This window comes from Tupaia chinensis, unplaced genomic scaffold, assembly GCF_000334495.1.
Source record: "Tupaia chinensis unplaced genomic scaffold, TupChi_1.0 Scaffold000069_1, whole genome shotgun sequence".
Classification (NCBI taxonomy): Eukaryota; Metazoa; Chordata; class Mammalia; order Scandentia; family Tupaiidae; genus Tupaia; species Tupaia belangeri.
In genome coordinates, this window is record NW_006159529.1 from 1,028,393 (window position 1) to 1,035,221 (window position 6,829).

General features: G+C 39.3%; 1 pseudogene; it reads left to right on the forward strand.

Annotated features, from left to right (window-relative positions):
- Positions 1 to 1,211: 1,211 nt before the first annotated feature.
- LOC102495783 (recQ-mediated genome instability protein 1-like) lies at positions 1,212 to 5,728 on the forward strand (annotated as a pseudogene).
- The last annotated feature ends 1,101 nt before the right edge of the window (positions 5,729 to 6,829 follow it).

Consider the following 6,829-nt stretch of genomic DNA (forward strand, 5'->3'; position numbering starts at 1 on the left):
TGGGGGTTAGATTGGAGCCACCACCTAAACCCTGCTTCCCACCAGTCTCTCTTGTTCCTTTCTGCTCAGGATTGTAGGCAGTAAGGTGACCTGGTAAATTCTGGTAGAGTCCTGGCAGCCTGCCACAGGTACCTCATGGCACTGAAAACTGAGGTGAGCTCTCATTGAAGAATAATTCCACATCTCCTGAATTCAGCAGAGCATTACATAACATTGATTCAACTTAGACTCTGAAACTCTAGTCATTCCAAAATAAAAAGACCAGACTTGGAAGTTTCTGATCTAGTAGCTATATTTGCAGAGGAGTTAAATATTGACCTAACTTTAGGTTCTGATACGGGCAACCTTGTGTTATCAAACTCCAGGTGAAAGAAAGAAAGGTCCTGAAACACCTGTGTGACCAGATAAACGGCATGTTAGGCAAAACAGGGTCTCGTTTACTTAACCTTCGGAGAGCCTGGCCTTTCTCTTAATCTATTGGATCATCGGAAAAGTCACAAAGTATTTTTTTTTTAAAGAGTTTTTGCCTTAGACTGCAGGTTCTCACTGGAGAGGCAGACACAGAGGAAAAGTGAGAAATCACCTCCCTCTCTGCGGGATGGCTACACTGCAACCCCTTTTCTTCCATTGTCCTTCCAGGATCTTGGGTACACATGCACATGTGCCTGGTGTGATTTTCAAGTCACTGGGTCTGGGATGCAAACTGTAGTCAGCCATGTGGATGGAAGTCTGGTGACATAACCGCTACACCATCTGCTGGTCCCATGATGCATTTTTGCATAGAAATATATGTCATGAATTTTCCGATGACCCAAGACCTCAGTTTACTGCCAGGGCCATCAATAGAAAGAAGGATATGCTTGCCTGAGGATCTCCAACTTCCCTGAACAAAAAAAATACTCTGAAGATCTGTGGGTTGTTGTTGCTTCACACCTTCCAGTACAACCATCCCGCTAAATATGGGGGTGGGGGTGGAGTGAAGAAGGGAGGCATTGTCTAGCTCACCCAGTCCCAGGGATTGAAATTATAGTCAGTCATCCCGTTAGGCATAAAGATGGTTTACTTTGTGAAGTAGAGTAACAAGTATACTTAAAGTTTTAGAGCATTAATTATTTAGGTTTCTGCTATGGTTTGAACATGCTTCCCAATAATTCATGTTGAAATTTGGTTGTAAAAGGACTAAGAGAGTAAAAACTTAATTTGTTTATACAATGTTAGAAGGTGAGGTTTTGGGGAGGTAATTAGAAGTAAAGCCATCAGGGTGGGGTCCCCATAACTGAATCCCGGTGGGTTTATAAGGAGAAGGAATAAGGTAGGAATAAAGTCACATGAGCACTAAGACATGCCTGGTCTTGCTCTCCCCTGAGACACCTGTGCCTCCTCGGGACCTCACAGAGAGCCTTCGCCAGCAGAAGACCCTCACCAGATGATGCCTTTGACCTTGGACCTCCAAAACCACGAACTAAATAAAGCTCTATTCTTCACACGTTTGTGATAGTTGTTAGCAATAGAAAAGCAGACTACAATAGTTCCCAGGCTTTCTAAGCTTTACCATTTATATTTTCACTGAACTTGTGAAAAGTGTTTTCTTAGTTTTGACATTTATATTTTCACTGAACTTGTGAAAAGTTCAGCTATTTTTCTGACGAAAACAGTGAAACTTCGTTTACGCAATCTTACCAGGACACACAGTTGGTAAGTGGCAGAGCTAAGTCTGATGGGAGAAATATTTCCCATCAGCCCCAAACAACTTAATTGTGTCACACTGGAGAGGGCCATCTTTTCCCGAGCTGTTAGTCTCGAGTTGCTCTAACACGTGACTGAGAATGAATTCAGAAGGAGTGTTCGTGTGTTTCTGTCTACACATGTGTAAGACTAGGTATCTGCTGTCCCAAACAAATTAACATACATATTTTTTTTATTAGATTTACATTCTGCTTCCTTACCACTAGTGAATAGAAATACAACTTTGTGATATTGAATCATTTCATTCAATTCATACAACTTTCTGAATCATAAAAAAGCATAAGAACAAACCTGAAAATATCACAATGATCTACAAATAAATTATCTGCTCCCACAGCAACAACTACAGAAAAATAAACCTCTGCATCTTTGTTTAACAGAAGATAATGTGCTCAATAATGTAAAATTATTAGTGCCCAGCATCCTACCAGAAATTGTTAGTCATGCAAAGAAATAGGAAAATATGATTTATCTATTAAGAGAAAGAGATCTAGAATGATAGAGATATAAAATTAGCAAAGATTTTAAAACAGGTAAGAAAAGAAGGTAGTTTTTTATGGGCATGTTCTCTGTTTTCCAAAGATAGGGCAAAAGAAATTATTTAAACTGAAAAATTAAGAGGAGAAAAAAGAAAAGCCTGAATAATTGAATAATGTATTTTTAAAGAATTATTTTAACTTTATTAATTCATTTTAATTTTACCAAAGAGAGAAAGAGAGAGGGAGAGAGAGAGAGAGAGAGAAAATGGGAAAGCAAGCCACCAGGTCCAGGACTTCAACCATGGTCAGCCATGTGGGAGTGTCCAGCGCCCAACCACCACGCCACCTGCTGGTCCTCTAATTGAATTATATCTTAGTAACTTGTAGGATGGTAATAGGTAGTTTAACACACACATATTTCGAGTGCTGGGAAAGTGTTAAATAAAATATTTAAATAAATGTGATGACTTAAAATGTCTAATATTGATTTTTACAATAGATGTAAACCCACATATCCAAGAAGCTCAATGATCCCAAGCAGCATATATCAAATAAAAACCCACAGAATCACATAATAAAATTACTGAAGTTCGGGATCAGCAGATAGCACAATGGCTATGTCACTGGACTCCCATATAGTTGACCACAGTTTGAGTCTCAGAGCCGACGGCTTAAACTCACGCCAGGTGAATGTGCGTGCGTGCCCAAGATCCCAAGAGGAGAATGGAGGAGAAGGGATTGCAGCGTGGCCATCCCCCTTGGGGGGTGATTTCTTGCTTTCTGTCTCTCTGTCTCTCTGTCTTTCTGGTGAGAGTACGTGCCTTATAGCAAAAACCTCTCCAAGAAAAAAAAAATTACTGAAGCTCAATGATAAAGGAAAAAGTATTTTTTAAAAAAGTGAAACAGAGAAAAAGGACATATAACATACCAGGAAAACAAAAATAAGAATGACTACAGGGGCCAGCAGATAGTGGTTAAAGTACTGGACTCCCAAATGAACAACCACAATTTGAGTTCCGAACCCAGCAGCTTGAAACTCACATCGGGTATGCGTGAAAAATCCCAGGAGGAGAATGGAGGAGAAGAGATTGCTGTAACATGTGGGAAAATTACATATCTGGCCTATAATAATGTTCAAAAACAATTTATTGAATGCAATCTTATTAAGAGTGGCTGACAAGCTCTCAGTCATGCGGCCCAGGTACCGCTGGTGCATGAGAGGAATCTTGGGCCATTTCAGAGCAGTAGAAGCTTTGAGCATAGCACTGAACAACCAGTTCCAAATCCTGTCGTCAAATCTTGTGCTGCTGGGACCAGCAGTTAGCGTAATGGCTATGTCGCTGGACTCCCACGTAGTCGACCATGGTTCGAGTCCCGGACCCAGCAGCTTAAACTCACGCCAGGCATGTGTGTGTGCGTGCCTAAGATCCCGAGAGGAGAATGGAGGAGAAGGGATTGCGGCGTGACCATCCCCCCTGGGGGGTGATTTCTCACTTTCTATCTCTCTGTCTCTGTCTGGTGAGCACACAGGCCCTATAGCAAGAACCTCTTCAAAAAAAAAAAAGAAAAAAAATCTTGTGCTGCTATTCCAAGTGGCAATAGATGCATGTTACTTCTTTTATTTAAAAGAAATAAGTGTAACTAGTATTGCATTAAGAGTTGAAACCTGACTTTTAGCTACGTGGCGTGTTAAAGTACCTCTAAAGTGGCTGGAGGCTTGAATTAACTGTATCCAAGAAGACAATAATAATGTTATTTTGAGTCAGGCCCAAATGAATAAACACGTGTTTGAGCAATGGCCCCTTACTGATCTGAGAGATTTGGAGCATTTTCTTCTACCTGATGGTATTTTAGAAATTCCACAAGGAGAACTGAATGGATTTTACGCTGTGCAGATTAATTCGTTGGTTGATGTAAGTCACCTTGCATATTGCCAGATACAAAAGTTGAGAGGAAAGAATATAACAAATAACCTGGCTACAGCTGAAACAGAAATAATACAAAAACCTTGGGAGGCAGAGCCTTCACAAATGCTGATGGTACGGCTCACTGATGGGACTGTACAAACGCAGGGAATGGAATATCATTCTATTCCAACTCTTCACAGTGCTCTTCCTCCAGGAACAAATATTTCGATTTATGGTAACATTTCTTTCCACCTTGCTGTTCTCTTCCTGAAACCAGAAAATGTGAAGGTATTAGGAAGTGAAGTAGATGCTCTTTTGGAAGAATATACCCAAGAAAAAGTACTTGCAAGATTAATTGGAGCGCTTGGTCCTGTAGCTCCAGCCATATCAAATAATTCTAATCAGAACATCCCGAGAGTTACAGAAGTTCCAGATCCTGCATTAGAACCTCCTGATGAAAAGCTCTTGGCAAGTCTTGATGACAGTGATGAGCTTGCAACAAATAATGACACATCTTTGGAAAGAAGATGTTTCAACACTGGTAGTTTCTCAAACATTATTCCCACAAGCTAGTCGGGTTTTGAACCAGGATTTGATATTTCTCTAAGACCACAGGAGAAACCATCAAACCAAGCTGTGCATTTCATTGATGGGGAATTATATGACTTCTCATTGGGGGAGGCCCTGCTTTTAGAAGAAATTGTCCAGAAAGAACAGATGGAAACTAAAACGTTGCAGTCATTGACTTTGAATAGAAACACAGATGAAAATATAGGGAAACTTTCAAATAAACCTAATACAACAAATAATTTTTCTTCAAACTGTAAAAATGAAAATAATGGTTAGAGTAAAAAAAAATCTATCTGAACACATGATTAATGAAGACACATTTTTAGGTTGTCCATCTGTTGGAGACCAAAACAGTTTTAGTTCATTGTAATACAGCTCTTGCCCATGATTTTACAAATAGAGAACTCAGAGACAGATAATAAAAGAAAACCAACCATCGGCAGTTCAGATGGACATTCCTTAAATGACAGAACATTAAATAGAGAGCTGGTCTACTGTGTGCCAAAAAGGAGTTCACCGATTTCTAATGAAAATGATCACAACTTACAGATTTGTTCTTCACCGTCTTCAGAGAATAGAACTGATCTTTGTATTACCATGGATTTGTACTCTTCACCCTTGATCTGTTTGTCTGTTTTAATAGCCGGCAAACCAAAGGAAGTCACAACAGTGAAAATTGAAGCATTTATTGTGACTTTAACTGGAAACCTGTCGAGTTCTGGTGGTATTCGGAGTATATCTGCAAAGGTTTCTGATGGTACTGCATATCTAGATGTAAACTCTGTAGATGAAATACTTATTAGTCTTACAGGGTTTTCAGTACCAGAAATGCAACAGTTACAAAAGGATCCTCTGCAGTACCAAAAGTTCTTGGAAGGTTTGCAGAAATGGCAGCGAGAACGAATAGATTTGTGCTGTTTAATGATTATTTCATTGAATCCTTCCTTGTCTAAAGCAGTGGTACTAGCATTACAAGGTATTAGTATGGAACACCTTGAGAAGCTAAAGAAGTGGTTGGATAAATGATTTACTCAAAGAGGAGTGGAGAAGCATTCAAAACAACACAGATAAATTAAATTTGTTCATAATTTTAGTTCTGAAACTTTTCCCACAAAAGGGAATTTTAATCATGTTTGTTGTATGTGTAGATTTTTAAAATTAGTCTTTTATAGTAGCTGTTAGATAAAGAAATTAGGTGACTTACGATTTTTGAGAATTTTTTTTCTGCTTGTCATTTCATTTAAGATGATTGCTAAAGTATTGTACTCATGTTATTTGATGAGTCATGTTATTGAAAGTTACTCATTATAAGTAGGTAGTTTTACTTCTAATATATTCAGTGCTCCAGAAGATTTATTTATACAGTTATTTTTAGAGAAAAATTAAAATCCAGTAGTTCAGAACATCAGGCTTTCAGATGCAAATTGCTTTGCTGGTTTTGTTTTGCTGATTGTAAATATGTCTCTGATACATTAAAAATAAATTTTGTTTAAAAAATAGAGTGGCTGACAACTGGATGATTCTGTCAGTTAACTAACTCTTTTTTTTTTTTTTTTAAGAGGTTTTTGCTATAGGGCGCGTGCACTCGCCAGACAGACAGAGAGAGACAGAGAGACAGAAAGCAAGAAATCACTCCCCAGGGGGATGGCCACGCCACAATCCCTTCTCCTCCATTCTCCTCTCGGGATCTTGGGCATGCACGCACACGCGCCCGGCGTGAGTTTAAGCCACCAGGTCCGGGACTTGAACCGCAGTCGACTACGTGGGAGTCCACCAACATAGCCATAACGCTAACTGCTGGTCCCAGTTCACTAACTCTTGATCCTAGTAATTTATTTATTCACTCATACATTCTTTCAGTCAGTCAGTTATTTATTTTCTGCGTGGTTCCTAAGTCACTGCCTGCCCCCTAGTTAGTGTCATAGGCCCTAGGGAAAATTAAGATCCACAACCCTCTCATGTCAACAGTTGAAACAGTGAGACTTATCCAGATTCTAGATACATTTTGAAGAAAGGACTGAAGAGATTTGTATAGGAATATGGAAAACGGAGATGAGTTAGGGATGACTCCAAAATTTTGGCTTGAGCAACTAGAAAGTTAGAGTTGCGTTAACTACGATGAAGTAA